Source organism: Rhipicephalus microplus, chromosome 5 (assembly GCF_043290135.1).
Source record: "Rhipicephalus microplus isolate Deutch F79 chromosome 5, USDA_Rmic, whole genome shotgun sequence".
NCBI lineage: Eukaryota > Metazoa > Arthropoda > Arachnida > Ixodida > Ixodidae > Rhipicephalus > Rhipicephalus microplus.
The window spans coordinates 183,075,578-183,099,641 of record NC_134704.1 but is presented as its reverse complement, the minus strand read 5'-3'; the positions used below and the strand labels follow the sequence as shown (position 1 = coordinate 183,099,641).

Sequence of the window (24,064 nt, the reverse complement as noted above, 5' to 3'; positions counted from 1 at the left end):
TACCTCAGTTTGCTCGGCTAACGAACATGGCTGTCACATCCACGTGCCTTGTGTTGTCATGGCTGTCATGACCACGTGCTCTCTCCACGTGTCGTTCGACGGCGACTTGAAAAGGAAAGTCCAGCACCCTGCCACCCCCCCCCCCCAGCCTCTTCGTTCATACCACTGTGCAACGCGCTTCCACGGTCTCTGTCATTCAGGCCACCGTTCGGTGAGTAATTTGCAACCTCGGCTTCCCTGTCTCCTCTGCTCCGCCTCTCAACCCGACTCAGCCGATGCGAATAAGTGCACCCCACAATCACTCCCAGTTTCTCTCAAGATCACGCCACGCATCAGAATAGAGACCTCCCGACAACAAGCTGATGTGCTTCCGCTAAAGCCAGGTAGGTGATCTGCTCTGCCTCTGCTGTCTCAATTGGAAGCCGCCGCATTGGGGACAACTCTTCTCGCCTTGCGCTCCATACACGCACCATCATGTTGTTCGCCCAGCTCTACGTATCCTGCATCTGACGCACGCAACAGACGCCTTACGCTTCGTTCGCCATCGCCTCATTGCTGTCGTTCCCGTCACCTCAACCACGCTACCATTCTTCAGCGCCCAACCACGCCTCGTCCCGGAAGGAAAACTAAATCGTGCAGCTGATATAGGTAGAGCTGCATCATTTTTGTCTCACCCATATGCTCTATCCATGGTCCATACAATCACGAACTTGATTGATTGATATGTGGGGTTTAACGTCCCAAAACCACCATATGATTATGAGAGACGCCGTAGTGGAGGGCTCCGGAAATTTCGACCACCTGGGGTACAATCACGAACTTAACTGATCTGCATGTGGGCGTTATTTATATGACGGCACTAATTGATAGAGGAGCTCAGAGGTCCATCATCAGCGCGCATCTCTATTGTCACCCCAAGAAAGTATTCACACCTACCATAACTAAAGCGCCCCACCGCGGTGGTCTAGTGGCTAAGGTACTCGGCTGTTGACCCGCTGGTCGCGGTATTGAATCCCGGCTGTGACGGCTGCATTTATGATGGAGGCCGAAAAGTTGTAGGCCCGTGTGCTCAGATTTGGGTGCACGTTAAAGAACCCCAGGTGGTAAAAATTTCCAGAGCCCTCCACTACAGCGTCTCTCATAACCATATGTTGGTTTTGAGACGTTAAACCCCACATATCAATCAATTACCATAACTCAAGCTGTAGACGTCACTGATGGCGAAATTTTCCTTTCACCGGAATGTGTACCACTGCAACGTTCCCGTCCTTTTTACAGGGCTTAGCAGTTGCCCTCACGAGTCACGACCTTATCTTGAGGATGGCCTACTCATCGACACATCCTGTTCTGATCGACTGTTCTGCCAGCGATGTTTGCTTGGAGCTTCCTATTTTGCCAGACACTATCTGCGAATTACAGAACAGCCTCTGTACCATAGACTTTATCCGCATACCGCCTAAATCTCTATCTGTACCTGTGCTTGATGCGGACTACGTCATCACGCCTATTGCTGATGTCTTTCTGGTGCGAGACATCATTGCACCACACTGCGTTTTAACTATAGCCGCTAACTGGATATATCTCACCATTGTCAACTTAGAATTCATGAAGCATGTGCTACTCCAAGGTAACTGAGCCGCCACACTGCGGTGTATATTAGACGAACACGTCACCATTTTCGCAGCAGACTTGTGTTCAGCTGTTCTCTTAAATGCGAAACATTTCTTAGCGAACTTTGGCGACTTCGAGCGTGCGTATCTATCTATCTATCTATCTATCTATCTATCTATCTATCTATCTATCTATCTATCTATCTATCTATCTATCTATCTATCTATCTATCTATCTATCTATCTATCTATCTATCTATCTATCTATCTATCTATCTGTCTGTCTGTCTGTCTGTCTGTCTGTCTGTCTGTCTGTCTGTCTGTCTGTCTGTCTGTCTGTCTGTCTGTCTGTCTGTCTGTCTGTCTATCTATCTATCTATCTATCTATCTATCTATCTATCTATCTATCTATCTATCTATCTATCTATCTATCTATCTATCTACCTCGCTGCCTATGACTTTTAGCTCTCCTGGCCGTCCCGATAATTGCATCAATACCAAAATTTGTATGGCATACCATGACTATGACGAGAATAATTGACTGGTAATAACATGAAAATCACGACATGTATGTCATGATTTACATTTCATGGTCTGGTGGCTCTTGTGGTGGATTCGTTCACATGGCATTTTGCAAACGGGTATGGTGTAGTAGGACTGCATGGCGCGCATAAGCAACAGACCTGAATGTGGAAATCATGAGACGCATGTGATAATTTTCGTGTTATGACAAGTCATGAGAACACGCCGTGCTCATGGTGCGCTCGTGGTCGTTTCGCAAGCTTCACATATACAAAACTTGGTATTACGGGACGTCAATGAATGACGAAGGTACATGACTGGTTCAAACATGATAATCATGAGATGTGTGTCATGTGAAAACATGTGAACATGTTACGCTCGTAGTGGGCTTGTGTATATTTGGCTAGCTTTACAAATATCTAATTTGGTGTTTCTTGACCTGAATGGACGACAAAGATATATTACTGGTGGAAACATGATAATCATAATATGAGTGTCATGTAAAACATGACTACATGCTACGCTCATAGCACTCTCAGCCATTTCGCTTGCTCCGAATATACCAACTTTGGTATCATGCGACTTAAAGAGACGACGAAGGTAACTGATACGTCTAAACATTATAATCACGATATGTGTGTTGTGTGAAATATGATTGATTGCATGCTACGCTCATATCGTGCTCACAGCCGTTTGGCTTTCTCCAGATATACCGAATTTGGTATCACGTAACGTGAATAAACGACGAAAGTAAATGGCACTTATACACATGAGCATAATAGGCGCATCATGTGAAACTTGACTACACGGTGCGCTCATAGCAGGCTCATGGCCCTTTCGCTAGCTCCAGATATAAAAATTTGGTGAAGGGTGACATCAACGGACATCGAAGGTAAATGTCACATTCTCAAGTGGTAATCTTCATTTCCGTGTCATGTAAAGCATGACTACGTGCTACGCTCATAGTGCGCTCCCAGCCATCTCACTAGCAACACATATACTAAATTTAGTCACATGACGTCAATAGACGACGAAAGTAAATGACACGTCCAAACAGAATAGTCATTAAAAGCGTGTGATGTAAAACATGACTACATGCTACGCTCATAGCGTGCTCACAACTGCTTCGCTAGCTCCAGATATGCGAAAGTTAGTATCACATGATGCGAATAGACAGCGAAGATAATTGATACATACAAACATGATAATCATGGCATTAGACTCATGTACGGCATAATTTATGTGTACCTCGTAACATTGTGCTCTTGTTAGAGGAATATATCAACTTGCTTCATTCGTGCTTCGATTATCATCGATTCCCACAGTACGCGAGATCTGCCTTTTTTTCACCCGCCGGGAACCACATGCCGCAGCATTGCATTACGGCTCATAATCGTGCCAGCTCTCGAACCTGAGCATGCAGCCACTTTAAGCCACCTTTTGGCTTTATACCGCGAAAGTTTTTAAGTCAACAATCGACGACTTGGCAGACTTCTCTTGTAAAGCAGGTACTGACGTGGGCACCTAAGAAGCCACGTCGAAAGAACGCCGGGTGCACGCTTGAACGGCAGCGCTGAAGCAGAAGAAAGACGCAACCGGGTGGCCAAAGAAAGAACAAGGACCGGAGTTCAATAAAAATTACAACATATACATTACGAAGGTGCTACACGGAGGCAAAATGATGCACTGAAGCAAAGTATATCACATCACTTCTTCTTTGAGAGAGGAAGTCTACACAGTGGGAAGTCCAAGTCAACCACGCCGACGCCTTTAATGGAGCCATTTTTGCGCAAGCTGCTGGTACTGCAGTAACTCACTTTTCTGTGAGTTCTGTGGGAGTATGAACTGGCTGGTGAGGTATCCTCGTGTTTTAGACGAGGCGTCTCCCGCTGGTCACTGCAGTGAATGGTCTTTACTGTTGGTGCCGGAAAGCGCGAATGAAGATCAGGTACCGATGGGACACTGCTGGGCGCCAGAGAAGCAGTACCACTGCCTAAAGCAGGAAATGGCATAGTCAGAATTGGCACGACCGATGGATGCGCCTCCTACGTACGTAGAACACTGGCGGCCTCCACCGAAGCACCGACTGTCGGTAAAATCACAGCAAAAGCATGTACCATCTGCGTGAAATGAAACGTTTAGCGGAGCACGTGGCGGAAGCCTTATCAATAGCATAGTGTGCGCCTTCCACCAATCGTTGACACAGACAGGCTCGCACTTAAGATTTGGCAGCACTGCGCGATCCCCCTATAGTGCAATATTTATGCTTGTGTTCCAGGTATGATAATGGTATTTGAAAGGAACAAAGAAAAAAAGACAGAGGTTAAACTACTGCAGCTGAAGACGATTACATTAGCATGCTTTGTCATCACGGAGTTCATAATCACGGAATGCCTGGCAAATTCTTTTTGTAGTAGACAATACTCGGTTGAGAATGCTGGCTATTTCACACTGTGTCACTCGGTGCCGGTAAAGCGAAACAGTTTGCGCTCTTTCTTCCGAAGAAACGCTCAGCATTTCCAGGTAAAGTGAAGCCTTTTGCGGTCAGTCTCTGAAAGAAGGGTGCAGGTGAAGCAGCGCTGGCGAACGAGATACGACAATCGTTTGAAAATCAACCGCAAACCGATTATATTTTTTTTGTTTTATCTTGCCAAGACACTGATTGCACTGCGACACTGAAGTAAAAGCAAGGAATTGCGAGTGATACGGTCAAAAGCACTTGGCACACCCACGATGTCCACCATTATCACCATACGAAAACTAGGGCAGAAACGGAGACAACAATTTCTAGAAGGATCGCGCACCACTTCGGATGTGCACGCCTGTCAATGGTGATGACTGGACGGCACACACTAAACTGTTTCTAATGCTTGAAACACACGCTCCGCTGTTCGGGTTTCATTTGAAGCTGATTGTACAGCATCGGGTATCACGGCATGGTATGTGGGGTTTAACGTCCCAAAACCACCATATAATTATGAGAGACACCGTAGTGGAGGGCTCCGGAAATTTCGACCACCTGGGGTTCTTTAACGTGCACCCAAATCTGAGCTCACGGGCCTACATCTCTGCCTCCATAGGAAATGCAGCCGCCGCAGCCGGGATTCAAAACCGCGACGTGCGGGTCAGTAGCCGAGTACCTTAGCCTTTAGACCACCACGGCGGGGCTCGGGTATCACGGCAGGAGCAGGTACTGCTGTAGCGCGGGTAGTTGGGGTGGAACAAGCAAAACACTGACCGTGGCAAGAAAGCCAGACGTAGCTGGCATCGCCGGAGTACGGGAAGAGCACTTTGACATAGATGTGTAGCATGGTTTTTGTAGATAAGAATTTCGCCGTTGCTTCATATCAACCGTATACGTGGAAGTACAGTCTGCCTAGCTGCACCATCTCGAACAGTCACCGAGATTCCTGACGACCGGCACATATCACTGAAGTGCGCTTACTTTCCGCAGATGTTGCAAGTGGGGTGTCGCGCAGGACCATACGAAAAGTTGGGCCACAGCAGGCGAAGCGCAGCAGAAGCAGACACTCGACTGGGACGATGATGGTAATGTAGGGTCGCCATCATGTTCTTCTAGAGCTCAGTCTTGCACGGAAGGCAGGCCGTGTAAAACAGTCTTGCTAGGGAAATGGCTGACGAGGCTGAATGTCAAGGCGCCCATATTTGCGTCGCTAAACTGCGTTGACTTGAGTAGACAGATGCTGAATGGTATGCTCGACGTGGTACTCTTGCTTGTCTTGCTCCAATGATTTATAGATGGTAAAGGCACCCTCAATTGTGATGAAAATGGATGTCTCAATGTCTTGTAGCGTCGCAGTGGCTGCCTTGTTGAAACTACACTCTTAGTCAAATCCTGACCAGACTACACGCCCGCAGGCACGAATTCAAGTCAAATTACCGCCGCTTCTAGGCGGCTGCGTAGCCGTGTTCCAGAGAAACCGATCCGATTTGAAGTGGCCTTTAGAATAGCCGGGACAAAGATTAGCCGAGATTTTAGGTTAAATTTTTCCTCGCAAGATACGGCCTGTGGTTAGGCCGTATATTCAGTAAAAAAGGTATTATGTTACGTTTTTCAGAGCGGTTTCACGCCAAGAATCCGGCGAATATTACGACGAAAGGTAATGAAGAAGCCATTAGTATCACACTGACCTATATTTGCGAGATTAACATGCAAAACACATTCCTGGAATCGAACTCGAGCACGAGAAGCAAATGTTATACCCATTGCACCACAGCACCATCGCATGGCGGCGAGTCGTTTTGCGGGGGTATATATTTGCAGCAGCGGCAGCAGCGGTGGCAGAACCGGCAGATCTACTGATTTTCGTCTGTTTGCGCAGATTTTTTTTTTCGTCGACCACTGCCTTCCTGTCGGTGGCCTGTGTGAAAACCATCTCCCTGCTATCAAGTTTCATCGCATCGTGTGCCATTTTCACGCCGCGATTTCTTCGGATCAACTGATATCTCCAACTGAAGCTACCGACGATCTTACCGCTGGGGGCCACCACCATCACCGAGCTTCACTATAAAAGTCACCGACCCTGAGGACAGCGGCTCTTTGGCAGCAGCGGTGGCAGAACCGGCAGATCTACTGATTTTCGTCTGTTTGCGCAGATTTTTTTTTCGTCGACCACTGCCTTCCTGTCGGTGGCCTGTGTGGAAACCATCTCCCTGCTATCAAGTTTCATCGCATCGTGTGCCATTTTCACGCCGCGATTTCTTCGGATCAACTGATATCTCCAACTGAAGCTACCGACGATCTTACCGCTGGGGGCCACCACCATCACCGAGCTTCACTATAAAAGTCACCGACCCTGAGGACAGCGGCTCTTTGGCAGCAGCGGTGGCAGAACCGGCAGATCTACTGATTTTCGTCTGTTTGCGCAGATTTTTTTTTCGTCGACCACTGCCTTCCTGTCGGTGGCCTGTGTGGAAACCATCTCCCTGCTATCAAGTTTCATCGCATCGTGTGCCATTTTCACGCCGCGATTTCTTCGGATCAACTGATATCTCCAACTGAAGCTACCGACGATCTTACCGCTGGGGGCCACCACCATCACCGAGCTTCACTATAAAAGTCACCGACCCTGAGGACAGCGGCTCTTTGGCAGCAGCGGTGGCAGAACCGGCAGATCTACTGATTTTCGTCTGTTTGCGCAGGTTAGTTCACGCCCGGTTTAAATTTGCTTTGTTGTTCTTAGCGAGTTTTCTGTGCTGCCGCTGCTGCCAAGTGAATTGTATTTGTTCTGTGTGCTACATTTCCTGGTACTATGTCGACACTAAATGCATGCCCTACATGTAACGATGCCATTAAATCCGATGAATTGTCGGTGGCATGTGGCGAGTGTAGCCACTGTTTTCACATTGGAACATGTGCAGGCATATCAGAAAAACAGTATAAAAAGAAGTCCGAATCGGCTAGGCAAAAGTGGGTTTGCTCTACGTGCAAAGATAGTGGAAAAAGTGTCGAGATCACTGAAGGGAGGCCGGAAGCTGAAGTTGACATCAGATCTATTCTCAGTGGCATAAGTCAGAAGTTAGACGAGTTGTTGCCGCTCAGGGAAACAGTGCCAAACATCGAGCGGTCGATACAGCTCATGTCGGACAAGTACGATGAGATGTTGACAAGGCTTGCCGCACAAGAAAAAGATACGAAAGAAATACGGAAAAGACTTGAACGCCTTGAACAGGACACCTGCGCTAGTGATGATGCTTCAAAAAAACTTGAGGCCGATTTAAATGAGCTCGAGTGGAGAAGCCGCAAGTTTAACTTGGAAATACATGGTGTAAGCGTCTCTGAAGGTGAAAATTTGCTTGCAAAGGTAAATTCTGTTGCCAGCATGATTGACGTTTGTGCACTGGACGCAGCAGACGTCGCTGCCATTCACCGCCTCCCATGCAAATTTGGCAAAACACCAGGTATAATCGTTCGGTATGTCAGACAATCTGTTAGAGACGAATGGCTGCATAACCGGTCAAAACTGAGAGAAAAGAAATCAAACCTGTTCATCCAAGAGAACTTGACCAGCCAAAGTCGGCAACTGCTTCGAGAGGCTAAGGAATGGGCGAGGGAAAATCGGTACAAATACGCCTGGCACAAGAACGGGAAAATCCTGCTGCGCAAATCTGACGGCGATTCCGTGTTAGTAGTGCGTCACAGGACCGACTTTCCCGTCTAAGCCTGCTAGTTGCTGACTGTATCTAGATTATTTCATTCCTCAAAATGGCTAGTCAAAGTCCCTTTCTTCCACACGAGCTAGACGCTTTTGTGACAAGTCATCACGCACATTCCTTGAAGTGCCTTCATCTAAACGTTCGTTCACTCTATAACAAGGAAGAAGATATAAATGACTTCATCAATGGTTTTCATTTTCTGTTTGATGCAGTAATGCTTAGTGAAACTTGGTGCAGGGATGATCGTGATTTGTTCAAATTTCCGTCTTATCAATCGTATTGTGTAAACAGAACTAATCGCCGAGGCGGTGGCGTTATGCTGTTGCTAAGAGAGCACGTAAACTGCGAGCTGCTTTCCAACTTTTGTATCTGTTGTGATGATTTTGAAATAATAACAGCTCGTGTGAATGACTGTATGTTTTCCGTTTGCTATAGACCACCAAGTGGAAATCTTCCTAGTTTCTTTTGTTTCTATGAACAGCTGTTATCATTTGTTTCAGAAACTGGCGATTATTTGGTGTCTGCTGGTGATTTTAATATCGACCTGTTGACCATTTCTGCACCACAAAAGGCCATGTTAACCATGCTGACTTCTAACGGATGCGAAAATTTAATCTATGTACCGACAAGGGTAACTACTGAAAGCGAAACACTGTTAGATTTATTTATTACTAATATCGATTCTACAAAAGCCAACAGTGGTGTAATAACGTGGGACCTTAGTGACCACCTCCCAATATTTGCTCTACTAAGAAAGCAAAATTTCACGATAAATGAAAAGCATCAGTACATTTCTTTTCAAAATATTACACAAACAGGTTTGGATAATTTTAGAGCTGAATTGCTACTTAGCGATATTCCGCAAATTCTGAAAATAGACGACGTTGACATTGCATACAGTAAACTTATTGATGAAATTTCTCGTGTGTATAAGCGTCACTTCCCACAAAAAAAGTTTAAATTGGGTAAAAAAATAAGAAAACCATGGATAACCCCTGAATTGTTACAAAAAATTAAGTGTAAAAATGCGCTTTATCACAAGTTCATTAAAAGTAAGGAACCAAGCATATTGAAAGAATACAAGTCGCTTAGAAACAAACTAAACAAAGAACTAAGGTCACACAGGAAATGCTATTTTCAAGCTGAGTTTGATAGCTGCTCGAAAAAACCCGATATGTTATGGAAAAAGCTTAATACTGTCTTAAATCGCCGTAAATCGTCTCCACGTGTAGAAAAGCTATTTCTTGGTGGCCACAAAATATGGGGCGATGATTTGGCGAATACATTTAATGATTATTTTGTGAGCAATTCTAATTCTTGTGCATCTGCTGATATTACAAAATTTATGCCTGATAGCAATCCATCTTCCTTTTTCCTTCGCCCATTTACAGAGTCTGAAGTACTGTCAGTTTTTCTTTCGCTTAAAAATAGCTCAAGTTGTGACGTTGAGGGCATGCAGGTTCGTCCAATCAAGTATGTGCTTGATTTAATTTGTCCATATCTTACCTACATCTTTAATCTGTCTTTGGCGAGCGCTATCTTTCCCAGGAGGATGCAGATCGCAAGAGTTTCTGTGCTTTTTAAGAAAGGTGACATAAACGATATCAAAAATTATAGACCTATTTCGATATTACCAGTATTATCCGAAGGGCTGGAGAAACTTATACACGTGCAAATGTCTAATTTTTTCGATAAGCACAATCTTATATCTACAGCCCAATTTGGATTTAGAAAACACCTTTCTACTGAGTTAGCCTTGCTACAACAAAAAGAATTCATTTTAACACAATTTGAAAGCAAGAATCTTGTGCTCGGCCTTTACATTGATTTCAGTAAAGCATTTGATTGTATCTATCATTCCATACTACTTAAAAAACTTGAAACCTATGGTATTCGCGGGCACTGCTTAAACCTCGTGAAGTCGTATCTAGATCATCGCCATCAGTACGTCCAGATTGAGCATTACCGTTCAGACTTAAAACACATCAGCAGAGGCGTTCCTCAAGGTAGTATTCTCGGCCCATTTCTTTTTATAGTTTACATCAATGACCTAGTAAATATCTACAGTGATGCGAAATACGTTATGTACGCTGACGACGCTAGCCTATTTTTTTCGTCACCTGAACTTGGTAGCCTTCAGAATAACACCAACACTGCTCTAAGGGCGCTCCAAGAATGGTCAGCAGCAAACGTTTTGCAAATTAATACTAAAAAGACAAAAGCCGTGATTTTCAGACCAAAATCTAAGCAGATAACCTGCGATCACATCACCCTTCTTTACACAAATGAAGCAATAGAAATAGTGAGTAGTGTGAAAATACTGGGAGTTACCTTCACACAAAATATGCTTTGGGATTTACACATCGAATCAGTTTTAGGCAAGCTATCTCGTGTGGTTGGTATGATGGCGCGTCACAGATTGATATTACCTTTTAAAATAAAGCTTCTTGTTTACAATGCGCTCTTTTTTTCTTCCTTGTATTATTGTTTTTTGGTATGGGGTACGACGATATATACAAATCTTGAAAGACTTCATGTACTGCAGAAAAAATTTCTACGGGCGCTTTTCAATGTACCCTACAATTCCCATACTTCAGATTTATTCTTGAAGGGAAATGTCATCCGCGTGTTTACCCTATACAATTACAAGTTAAGTATAGCGTTCAAACGAGAGATAAAAGAAAACCTAAAGTTTTTCCACGAGTTATCTCATCTTGCCAAAAACACCCATTCATACGGCACTCGTTACATAGAACAGTGGAAGGTGGTCACTGCGCGGACAAGCTATTCTATGCAGAAGCTATCATACACGCTGCCAACCCTTTTAAATTCATTTCATAAATTACACATTGAATTGAAAATAACTTCTGCACGAACACTGCGCGAGCATTTCATCAATTCATGCTAACATAGTAAATAGTGTAAAATATTGCTTTTTTTCATTCTTCCTTACTGATGTGTTTTTTTTTAGACATATCTGTATTCCGAATATGTGTTTCTTATGACTTTTTTTTCTCTTTATGTGAATGTTTGCCATCGCTGCCTGCACTGTAGGGGTGGCTGCGGGCCTCTGTCAAGTTGCTTGTGCCTTCAAGCAACTTTTACCCGCAGTCTCCTCCATCGCTGATGGAAATAAAAATTATTATTATTATTATTATTATATCTACCAAGTGGGTTTTCGCAAACCGTCTTCGGAACCTCGAACTGTTTTTGTGCCATGTGCATACATTTGATCAGCGAATAGTTTCTAGGGCTTCATGAATTCGAGATACCACGGTGAGCACTTTCGGCTCTGACTTCGGTTCATGGTGCGCCGTTCCGCAAGAACGATTATTGTGTGCTTGTGCGTTATTTTAGTGCTTCCCCATGAACTGCGGGTGTTACGCTCACCGAAATTCGCAGACGAAGCTGTGTTCGGCTGTCGAAACCTGCGTATGTTTCTCGCACGTGCGTGTGCTGTGGGAAATTAGGCTGATTTGCGTCGGGAGGTACACGCGTCTCAGTGACAGCAGCCTATTCTCAGCTGTTAGAAGACAATGCGCTTTCGCACGTAAACGTTGCATGGGTATTTTAGCGTGCCTATTCTCGCATTAGCATTTTGTACGCGCGAACTGCCGCGAGCTGCACGCTGGGGCATCAGCATCTTTTTAGCATTTTTACTATTACTTATTTCTGCAAGTAGAATTTATGCGCATATTTCGCTATATAGAGTGATTTTTACTCATTTTCAGTCTTTAACTTATCCTATTTATGGAGAGTGGCTACTCTTACCTTTATTCAGCATCACATAGATGTTCAAGTGGATGCCGAAACACGCGCCAAGGTCAAGTATGACGTACACAAATTAGCGACGGGCAGGTCGGTCTCCCTCCAAATAAATAATGCCTCTGCACATCTCTTTCGCGATCGTCGGCGTGCAGTTGGGGTCAAGAAATGCCGCAGAACGAATCTCAAAATATTTATTCTTACTGCTAGCAGTTGCATTTTAGCAAATGGGGATTTTTATAGCTGGTACACTACCTCCACAGCAGTACACTGGTGTTCTTGGTTGTGGTTCACTGTTACAAATTCATGCTGGAATATGAGAACTGTACCTAATATTTAAAAGATCAGTGAGCAAATGGCGGTGTTATACGCTCTCCTGTTGACTTCGATTGATTGCTTGATATGTGGGGTTAACGTCCAAAATCCACCATATCATTATTAGAGACACCGTAGTGGGAACTCTGGAAATTTCGACCATCTGGGGTTCTATAACGTGCACCCAAATCTGAGTACACGGGGCTATATCATTTCCGCCTTCATGAGAAATGCAGCCACCGCAGCCGGGACTCGAACCCGCGATCTGCGGGTCAGCAGCCGAGTACCTTAACCACTAGACCACCGCGGCGGGGTTTTCCGGCTGACTTCTGCACCTTACTTCTGACTTCTGTACTTAATGTTCATCATCAAAGTACGCAACCACTAATCGAAGGTCGACCAATAGATTTTGAACTTTGATCCTTTTCTGTCTCGTGGCCTTCGGTTTGTTTCTTTTTCGCCATGCTTTCCTAAAATCATGAGTTCAACTTGTTTGGTAGAACCAAGGAGGATTAAAGAAAAATTGCTCCAGCAATGCTCCAGCAGTGCCTTGCCAGAAGAATTGAAGCCACTTTTTGGCACTGCCAAGATAACGGAAACATGCTCTTTTCTGATAGTGCCCACTTTAAGATCAAGTAACTTTGATATGTTGCGTAAATGCTATGTTAGTTCGGTAATAAAAGATAGTTGTTCCCGACGAAATAACACACAGAAACTAGTATGGATGACTGAATCTTCAAAGAACATTGCTTCCAATTAGAGGCTCACGAAGGAAAACTAGTAACACTAAGATGCATTGGAGCACTATGTGGTCCGAAAAAGTTCTCACATTAAACTCGTTGTGCCTGCGAGGGAAATGCTTCGTTTTGAATTGCTGTTTGGTGATAACTTATCATGCACCTAGTAAGATGGCAGCCACACCCATCATCTTGCCAGAGGAACGGCTTCAGTTCTGTGCCGTCATTTCCACTCCAGCCATTTTGTAAATCCTCCTTGAGTAGAACATGAGCATCAACATACATAGGCCAGTGTTTCAGAAAGCTTTCATGCAGTTACTAGTACTCTTTTATTTAGTGCATGACACAGTGTCATACCTCGACAGCTTAGGAAAGGAAAGTTGTTTGTATTCTTTTATTGCAGTCAAAAGAGTAACAATGGAACTGCACATCTCAGTGTATGCCCACATGCAGAGAAATTTATGATATCTTGAATAAAGCGTGCCATATAGCATTGGAAAATGTTTCCGTTTCAGACCACTTTGTACAAAAAACGACCATCACAAGACAGCGGGATGAAACGGCGACGCACAAACGCCACGGCATGCAGGCGATAGTGAACGAGAAGCGGGCGCCGGGCGCCCAGCTGCCCTAGCGACGGCAGTGAGGGGGGGGGGGTTCTCTTTTTTTAGGGGCGAAGCTCCTTATGGCGTGGCTTGTGCGTCCCTCGTAGTACGTAACCACCAGTGGCACATACCCGAAATAGGTATAACATTTGACCTCCAAGATGGTGAGATGGTGAGATGGTGGTGCCGGTGAGAAATTTATTCTGTGCGTTGTTTAACAATAAAAAATAGTGCTCAATGTACATGCCAATGGCTGCTAATGGGGAATGAGAAACAGGAGCATTCGGCTTTTATTCAACGCGCACGCTGCGATCCCCATTAGCAGCCATTGGCATGTACATTGAGCACTATCGGACAAGAAATGGTTGCTACATTATACTCGCTGGGTGTAACCTCCTTAGTTTTAGATAGGTTTAGCGAGCGTTGAGCCGCAGTGCCATGAATACAATAAACTAGTATATACCATGAATGAATTCGAGGTGGTTAAAGCGGGGAAGCAGATACGAAGCGCAAGCCGTAGGAAATTAAAAGCTGAATCCTCCTGTCTCTCATTTCACATTAGCAGCCACTGGCATGTATATTGAGCACTATCTGACAGGAAAAGAGAGAGAACACAACTTTATTGTCGTCAGACTTAAGGAGGTAGGTGACCCGCCAGGCTGAACCTGATGGCCACCTCCTCTGCCCTTTGTACGGCCTGGAGCTGAACGGCCAGGCTGGTGGAGGTCAGAACTGCCTCCCACCCCTCTGGCGAGGGAGCGGCTAGGAGATCGAGAGAGGGGGGATCTTCCCTGCAGGCCCAGAGAATGTGATTAAGTGTGGCTATTGAGCCGCAATGCGAGCAATGCGGATCAATCGAGTCGGGGTAAATACGTGCATAAATGTATGGGCACGGAAATGAATGTGTTTGCAAGCGGCGCCAGATAACCTCCTGGCGCTTAGTTAGCTTATGGTGCGGGGGTGGTTTTGTCTGCCTCGAAAGACGGTAATATTGTGTGATGTCATGGTAGGATGTCAAGGCTTCACCAGGGTTTTCCAAATCAGAGGCGGGTACCACCGCTCGGCTGACGAATCCTCGAGCATATAGGTGGGCCGCCTCGTTCCCTGGGTTCCCCGCGTGAGCCGGCACCCATACCAGCGCAATGGAGGATAGTGCGTCTTCCTCAGCATCTGTAAGGAGACTGGGCAGTAGTAAACGCAGAGTTGTGGGGGCCACAATGCCACGTGCGAAGTTGGATATAGCAGCCTTTGAGTCACTGAGTATAGTGGTGAATCCGGATGCTGCTGCTAGCGCTATCGCCGCTTCCTCAGCTTCTGTCGTATTAAGCACACGGACAGAAGCAGCCGCTTTAATTTGAGGTGAATTGGCGTTGTTGCCGGGGAGAGTGATTACGCTTATTGCATATGCTTTAGTAAACTCTCGGTATTGGGCGGCGTCAACGTACGCAACGGTTGGGTTGGACGCGTACGTTTTTTGCAAGAATTTGGCCCTCGCTTTCCTTCTACCGTCGTGATGGCTGGCCAACATGTTCTTTGGCAGTGGTTTTATGAGGAATTTCTTTCTGATGTTGGGGGGGATGACAGCCGGATCGTTACCCGTAGGAGATACCACATGGTCAATGTTAGCAAGGATCCAACGCCCCGTCCTGCTTCCCTGTAATCGGTGAATTTGCGCCGTAAGATGCGCTTCAAGAAGTTCTTCTAAGGTGTTATGCAGCCCAAGACTGAGGAGGTGCTCTGTCGATGTGTTTCGGGGGAGACCCAATGCCACCTTATACGCTTTGCGTAAGAGCCGATTTAGTTGGGCTCGCTCAGATTGAAGGAGGTGCAAATAAGGGAGGGCGTACGTGAAGCGCGACAAAACGAAGGCTTGAATTATCTGTAGCAGTTCTTTCTCCTTCATGCCTCGATTGCGAGCGCTCACTCGAGATATAAGATGGGCCGTCTGGTTCACGGTTACGGTGAGACGGTCTAGCGTAATGTTGTTGTGGTGGTTTGTTTGCACAATGAGTCCGAGTACTCTCATGTGGGCCACCTGCTTAATTGGCGTGTCATTGACATACACGTTAATACTAGGAAGTGGAGTCTTAATTTTGCGGCGATCTGGGGGTCGCAGTAATAGTAGCTCCGATTTGCTCTGGGAACACTCCAAACCCGCCTCTGACACGTGCTGAACGACTACGTCGGTTGCTCTTTGAAGAGTCTCCTCGATTTGACCATCGGATCCCACCGTCGTCCAGAGCGTGATGTCATCTGCGTAGAGGGTGTATCGCAGGCCGGGTATCGTGTCAAGTTTGGGAGGTAGTGACCTCATAGCGAGGTTGAAAAGGAAAGGGGACAAAACAGCTCCCTGCGGGGTGCCGCGATCACCGAGTGTGATGAGCTTAGAACGAAGGTCACCCACTGAGAGTTCAACCGTTCGATTAGATAAGAAAGCACGGACGTAGTTAAATATGCGTTCCCCGGATCGTAGTTCGGACAGACTGCCTAAAATGGCACTATGCTTCACGTTGTCAAATGCTTTGTGAAGGTCCAGACCGAGCAAAGCCTTGGTACTAGTGCCACTCTCAGGTCGTAGGAGATCGTGATGCAACTGGATGAGCGCATCCTGAGTGGATAGATGGGCCCTGAAGCCCAGCATTGTGGGGGGAAGTAGGCGGTGCTCTTCCGCGAAATTTTGCAAGCGACAGAGGACAACATGCTCCATTAGTTTGCCCAGGCAGGAGGTCAACGAGATTGGACGAAGATTCTCCAGGTCGAGTTTCTTGCCCGGTTTCGGTATAAACGCGACCCTTGCGTGTTTCCATTCTGATGGCAAATGGCCGGACCTCCAGCACTCATTCATATATTCAGTAATGGCCCCTACCGACTTTGGATCGAGGTTGCGCAGCGTCTTATTTGTCACCCCGTCAGGACCGGGTGCCGATGTTGTACGCAGTTTATGTAGCGCTATGCAAACCTCACTTTCCGAAATGTCGGCGTCCAACTGTTCGTTGGCTGTTCCAGTGTATTCAGGCAACTGCTCTGTGCTGTTCTGTTTCTGAGATGTGTTGATGTAGCGGGTGATGAGCTCCTCCAGCAGCTCTTCGTTGGTGCCCGGGTATTGATGGACAATTCGCGCGAGCTGTTTGCGTGCGGCCGACTTGGAGCTACCAGGGTCCAGCAGGTGTCGCAGAAGATGCCACGTTTTCTTGCAGCCCATCTGGCCATTGAGGCTGCCGCAAAGTTGGCCCCACTGTTGGCGTGTTAGCACAGCGGTGTGGGCTTCTAATTCACGTTCGAGCCTCGAGATGCGGCGGCGGAGCCTTGTGTTGTGACGTTGGCGCCGCCACCTACGCATGAGGCTTTCATGCGCCTCCCACATATGTAGAAGGCGTGAATCTGTTGATGGCTGTTCCGGAGTTACGTCTGCTTGGTATGTTGTAGCGTCCACATCTCGACTCAAAGAAAGTATCCATTCGTTCAAGTCCAATACCGAATCGGGTGCCGTTTCTTTGCGCAGTTGGCGGAATTTATCCCAGTCTGTAATGCGAGCTGTGGCTCGTTTTTTTACATTGCTTGTGGTTAACTCAATGGTTACCGCTAGAATGAAATGGTCACTTCCTACGGTGTGACCTGTGTTTTGCCAACGGGCACCCTCCGTGTTTTTGCAAAGGGAGAGGTCTGGGGTAGTATCTCGACATACGCTGTTCCCGATTCGCGTCGATTGCTCCGGATCATTGAGGATACTGAAACCTAGGTCGTGTATGATGCTCCATAATCGGCGACCCTTGGGGTTGGATTTCGGGTATCCCCATTCGGGATGTTTTGCGTTAAAATCGCCTAGTACGAGCAGCTTTGCATCCTTCGCCAGATTTGTTGCTTTCCGAAAGATGTAAGGTAGATCCGCAGCTGTATCTCTTGGAGGGCTGTATATATTTAAAATGAAGAGTGGCTTGTCTCCTCGTCTTTTTGGTATAATTTCCACCAGTGTGTGATGAATACTCGTACCCTCAATTTCATGTTGAATGGCTGTGACATTCTTGTGTACTAAGATGGCAGTGTGGCATTGTGCGCTCGCGGATATGTCTATTTTCTGATTATATGATGCGTATCCGGGCAGTTGAGCGGCAGTGTTCGTTTCTTGTAAAACTATGATGTCCGGCGAACATTCCCCATTTGGTGCATGGTTTTGAATATGCTGGATATGTTGCTGCAGATGGCCCTTCTTATTGCGGAAGCTCCTGCAGTTCCACTGCCAGACGGTGAGCGTGTGGAGAGCCGCCATGACTATGTTATTGGCGTAGGGGCCGGTGTTTGCCGGCTATTGGATGGTGTGCGGTGGATGGCCAACTGCACACTGAAGTCGGCCAGTGCAGCTTCGGTCGAGCTCTTTAACACGGCGAATGAGGTGGTTGTTTCCCGGATGGTTTGGTGGATCGCATTAAAGCGCGTTTCTATTTCAGCGTTCAGATCGGATTTCAGCGTTGAGATGGCTGCCGTGACTGCCGTCGTTACTTTTGTAGTGATGTCGGCGTCTGCGTGGAGTGAAGCTGTGGGTGTAGCTGCCTTGCGTTTATTAGCGTTCTGAAGTTGAGGAACTGGCGATAACGCCGGGTTTGGTGCCAGGGGGTTCGGATGTGCGTCTTGTGTTTCGGATGATGTGGGTGTAGTTTGTTTGTCGATACTGAGTGCTCTATCTATTTTGGCTTCTAGAGACTGGATGTAGCTAGTCAATTTAGCTATCTGGGACTGCTGGGCCGAGATTTGAGCCTTAAGGGCAGAATTCTCCTTTGCCAACTCCCTCACCTGTGAATCGGAAAATAGTAGTGATGCCGGGGCGCCCCGCTGCCAGGCCACCGACTTGGACGCTTCTCCGGGACCTCGACTGGATGAACGAGACACCGATGGGCTGCGCCTGGCTGATTTGGACCTTGAGTGAGATGAGGGCCTGCTGTCTCGTCGTTGGGCTGAGCGTGACCTCGGGCGCCTGCTGTGGGATCGACACCTGCTGCCACGTCGTTTAGCTGAACGAGACCCTGAGCACCGGGTGTGGGATGGGGACCTGCTCTCTCGGCGCTGCTGCTGGTTGCTGCTGTTCCCGAGTGGTGAGAAAGATGCAGAATGGTCTCGAGATGATGGTGAGCGTCTGCTGGAGGAGCCACTGTGAGATGGGTTGCGATGGATGTTCGACGAAGGTTCTTGCGCTTCTTGCTTCGATTGCGGGGTGGGTGGCGCCTTCTTGATAAAGCGATACTTGCAGTTTGAGCTGCCGGTGTTGTGTGCACCATTGCAGACGATGCAGCGTGGCGTGCATGCGGGTGTTTCGCCCTGTCCTGGTGTGGGGTGTTCCTCTCCGCAACGGCGGCACCGCTGCTTACGTGGCATCGGGCAAACATCCGTGCGGTGACCAACCTTGCGGCAGTTAAAACACGATTCCACCCTGTTGTAGAACGGGTACAGCCTGATGTCGGTTCCGTGGTAGAATATCCACTTTGGAAGGTTTGGCGTCATTAGTGCAACCACGACGTGCCTAGTTTGGCCCAAGCGTCTTCCACTCACGATAGGAATGGTGGGGTTGCTGGCTTGTAGGTCTGCCAAAATCTCCTCGTCTGAGAAGTCATCGTATGCATGGAACATGATGCCTCGTATGGCGTCGTCTGGAGGGGGGGCGTAGACATGGAGCTCGATAGTAGCAGCGCCGATGGTAATCGACTTCACTCGAAGGTAGGCTTGGGCGCGTTGCGAGTCGATCACGCTCAAGGTAAAGGTATTATTGGTGGGGTGCGTCCGAAGGCGATCCCGACTTGCTGGTGGCTGATCTGGCAGTGAAGCTGCCTTGAGCAGGGCGTCGTGCAATTGCCACGGCGGCACTTTCGTCAAGTCGATGGGCGTTCTTGGACGTCCTACTATATGAATGGAGTCTTGCGGCAATCGGGGGAGTGGTGCCCGCCGACGTAACCGAGGCGGACGTGACTTGACCTGGGGTTGGCGTTCCGGCACAGCGGCGCGGGCATTCTCCGACGTACACGGTTGAAGAACGGGCTTGCCTTGGTTTTGAAGTTCCCGTCGGCGTCGTTCCTGGGCACGATAGCCGGGCGATTGCCAGGAATCGTCGGACCACTCCTCTTCAGAGATGGTATGACCTTCTACGACGCACTCCATTCCGGTGGGCGGCTGGGCACGACGATGTGAGTAGCGTGAGACGCTGCACCAGGCTTAGGCAAGGAGCCGGACGCGCGCTGAGCCAGCTAGGCTCAGGGCGGCGAGCGGCGTTGGTCGGGTCAGCAGATGCTCCTGGGAGAATCTTGATAAATCCAGTGCAGAGAGTGATATCCGCGCGTTCCCAATAACCTCATGCACCCACTCATACATAAATTATTGGTCAGTAAGCACGCGTCGCAGCGAAAATGCCGAAAGGCTCGGGAGACGATGTACAGTGCGTCCTACTGCTCCGAGCGTCTCCTGCCTCCCTGACAGGAAAAGGTTGCTACGTTATACTCGCTGGGCGTAACCTCCTTGGTTTTAGAAAGGTTTAGCGAGCGTTGAGCCGCAGTGCCATGGATACAATGAACTAGTATATACCATGAACTCGAGGTGGTTAAAGGTGGGAAGTAGACCCGAAGCGCAAGCCGTAAGAAAGTGTGCGTGTGCCACCTCTCGTTTAGTCCTTGGAATGTCCACTGAATGGCGGTGCTTCTATATGGGGAATATATGATAAAAAGAGGCGAGATGGTGGTACTTGGAGTGTTGAATAGATGGACGAACGGACACACAGAGAGATGCATGGATGGACGCATGAAAGGACGCAGGGGCGGATGCATGAACGAACGCAGGGGCGGGCGCACGAACAGACGCATGGACGGTCACACAGACGGACGCATGGACGGAGAAATGCTTCGCCCCACTCTCCATCATTCACTCTGTGGATATGCTGCCATTTTTTTCGGCGCTCACGCTTGTGGCTGAACGGTTCTGCGTAAGTTGATGCCGACTCCTGGTGCTAGGCTGGCACGACAGAGACGGCGGCTCTCCCTCTTTTTAGGACCTTAAGCGGAAAAATTGTGGTCTGTCTGCCTGTCTGTTTGTCCGCCCTAACGATACCTCAAACGGCACTAAACGGCGAACCCCATCCGCAGCGCCCTCCAATATTGCTCAAAGTTTAGCGTTCATAGTTGTGTGCGATTGTCAATTAGAAGCAATTATAGCGCATATCTGAGTCACCACAACGCTTCGATTTTTTGTATGTCTGCCTTCATACTAGAAGAGGCATACACAAGGAACTCTAAGGTATGTAGCGCTTAATCGCGCTGTGGTGACTGTGCAACGCGATGCTCAAAAAAAGGCGTTTCCAACGCATTGCTACGACGTCACGGTGGTGGCACCTGCCCGTCGCTTTGCGTTCTACACCTTATCACCTCCGAGACTGGCGCGCATCTTTCTCCGCGGGCTGCACGCCTGCGTTTTCGAAAATAACTGCCAGATGGCACTTGTGTCTAACGTGCCTCGATACGCTCGTTCACCTCCACTACACGCTCGAGGCACTCTAACGCAGCGCCTGCAGAATACCATGCACGTTTTTCTTGCGCGGAACATCAAATAAACGTTTTGTTCACTCTCTCCAGACGCAAGACTATTGTCTTTCGATGACATTTGCGGTGAAACATGCAGATTTAGAACCAATTTTTTTTGCCTTCTTGCGCCTGGTCTTATCGGCTGTATGCGTGACTTCCGTGCAGCGCGGAAGTCACGGATATTTTTATTGCTGGGCTCCCTATAGACAGGATTTTATTCAGTACGGAGGACCGCGCCGGCTATGTGCCGTTCATTATCCGGCACTTGACGTAGAGTGTACAGGTGTCAGCCAAACGTTGCAGCCCCTGTATGTATTGGACATTAGTTTCGTCCGGCTAGTGCATCCTGTGTAGGGATTGAGCATGGACGAACATATATCAGACCATTTCTAGTCTCATTTCCTAGATGACGTTGATCTAAAAGAAGTGTGTGCAGTAGTACGAACGGACGTCGGACGCACGGACAGATAAACGGACAGACATACGCACACACAGACACCCGCACGCACAGACAGATACAGGCGAACGAATGGAGAAACAGACGTACGAACGGACGGATGGACGTTCCGCACACTGATCATTTACTCTGAGGATATTGTCACGTTTCTTAAAACAAACTTGGTTTAATGGGTTCGTTGAGGCGACTAGCCAAGCAGCAGCTCAGACAGATCGTCTTTGTCTTCTTTCACTCCTGGATCTCACCCAAGCATATCATGTGGCAATATGCTCTGATTTGTTTTTACGAGCGAAGCAGCTCCTTCACTAGACTGTGTAACCCTGTCTCTCCGCACGGAGGCGGTACCAAGTATGCCACGCCTTCCCTCGCAGTGTGCGAGCGTTGCGTCACTCTCCTCTTAGCCTCTCTCCGCGTGTCATCTCTAACGCTTTACGCTCTCCACCGATCCCGATGCTCGAGCCCGTTCCTCTCGTCGGAATGATGTCCTCACCGACGCCACATCTCTCCATCTGTCGGTGAGAAGAAGCTGCGAGTAGGCGCGCTGCGCGTGCTCGCGTGCCGTCATCTAGCTCGGCCGTGGTTCCGTGGCGCCAGCAATGTGGACAGCGCGCCGCTGCTCTCTGAGCGATCACGCCGACGGGCGGGAGGCCGCCGAGGCATGCTTCTTGTTAGTGTGCGCGTGGCCTTATCGGCCGTCTCCAGTGTTGCGGCTTAGCGAAGACAATCGCGTTCGTGAATGGCGACGTTGCGCCTGGAAGACTGACGAGGCGGGAGCCTGGGAAGCCGAATGCAAGTGTGGGCAGTGGAAAACCAACGCTACCGACAAGGTGCCAGTCTAGAACGCCGATCGCGTTCGGGAATAGAGACGGCATGGGGGTGACACCAACGAAACGTGAGCTGAGGAAGCCAAGCGCTAGCGTCTTCAACGCGTCTCTCCTCCCGTGTCTTGGTATTTCAAATAAACGTTCACTCCAGTAAATGCTACACCGAGTTTCACTTCAGATTTTTCTTCCAACATCCACGTCGACGCCCGTTTCAACTGCGTCAACGCCGTGCGCACCACTGTGGCTTCGCATCCCATCAGGGTTCCCTTCAGGGAGGTGGTCCATTGTTTTAGGGGCGAAGCTCCTTATAGCGGCACCCGTTCGTTCCTCGTAGTCGTAGTCGTAGTGTGTAACCAGTCTTACGCTTTGACCTCCATGGTGGTGCCGGTGGGAGATTTCTCCTGTGCGTTGTTGAACAACAGCAACCAAAAAATTCGAAGCGTGGGCGTTAACTAAAAGCCAAATTCTTTTGTCTCTGATTCTTCATTAGCAGCCATTGGCTTGTTCCAGTAGGAAACGTTAGTAGAATTAGAAGTGTTAAAAGCCGAATTCTGCTGTCTCTCATTCCCAGTAGCAGCCATTGTTAACCTCCAAGGTAGTGCTTGGTGAGATTTCTCCTGTGCGTGATTAATCAATAAAAAAGCTTTTGTTCTAAATGCCATTGATTGATGAAATAAACCAACGAAAGACGCCAGATGTTTTCTAAACAGACAGACAGACAAATAACCTAATTGGGTCCTGAGAAAACCTGCTCCTTTAGAGCAACGTTGCGGGCTGCTCCCACGTAGGAACGGGGATGCCTAGCCTGACTGCCGCATCGTGGGCTCTCTGGACAGCCCGTGTTGTGTTAGCAACTCTGAACTTCGTAAGGCAGAGTCCCAGTCTTCTTCTGTGAACTGACTTGGGCCCCGTAACGAGGGGCACTGCCAGAGCACATGTGCTAAGTCACTAACCTCACCACAATCAGGACAAGTAGAATCAAAAGCTTCTGAGGAGACTATGCTGAGGAAAAATAGGCTTGAATAGGACCTGGTCTGGAGCATTCTAAACTTGATGGCCTGAGGTCTCAACAACTTTTTGTGTGGAGGAGCAAATGACCACCTACTCAACTGGTAGTGCATAGCCGCTTCACCGAATGTAAGTAAGGCGTCCCTGAATATCTCACTGCCAGCCTGCGGACCTACGTCCTCCCCAGTGTGGAGGGTTACTCCTCGCGCCCGGGAGTGAGCAGTGTCATTCAGGTTTACTTGAGAGTCCAGTAGGGATTCGAGATGGGCAGGAAACCAGGTAATTGTATGTGGGGAAAGTGTCCTATTTTCAAGTAGTTCAAATACTTCAGTACAGACGGAACCAGAGGCGAAAGCCTTGACCGCTGACCTTGAGTCGGTGAAGATTTGTGATCTACTGTCATCCAACAGGGCAAGGGCTACAGCCAAACGTTCGGCTCTTGAGGGAGTTGAGCGCCTAACTGACGCAGCATTGATAATAGAACCTATACG

The 24,064-nt window shown here is 48.0% G+C and overlaps 1 protein-coding gene across 26 annotated transcripts in view; it reads left to right on the top strand.

Moving 5' to 3' along the window:
• LOC119173303 (uncharacterized) overlaps positions 1 to 24,064 on the top strand; it is a 509,098-nt gene that overhangs the window by 116,566 nt on the left and 368,468 nt on the right. Inside the window, exon 2 of one of the 26 annotated variants that reach the window (XR_012895512.1) lies at positions 5,587 to 5,681. The exons of the other annotated variants lie outside the window; for them this stretch is intronic. The gene's annotated coding sequence lies outside the window, so the exon portion shown is untranslated. The remainder of the gene's footprint in view (positions 1 to 5,586; positions 5,682 to 24,064) is intronic. 26 annotated transcript variants of the gene reach the window in all.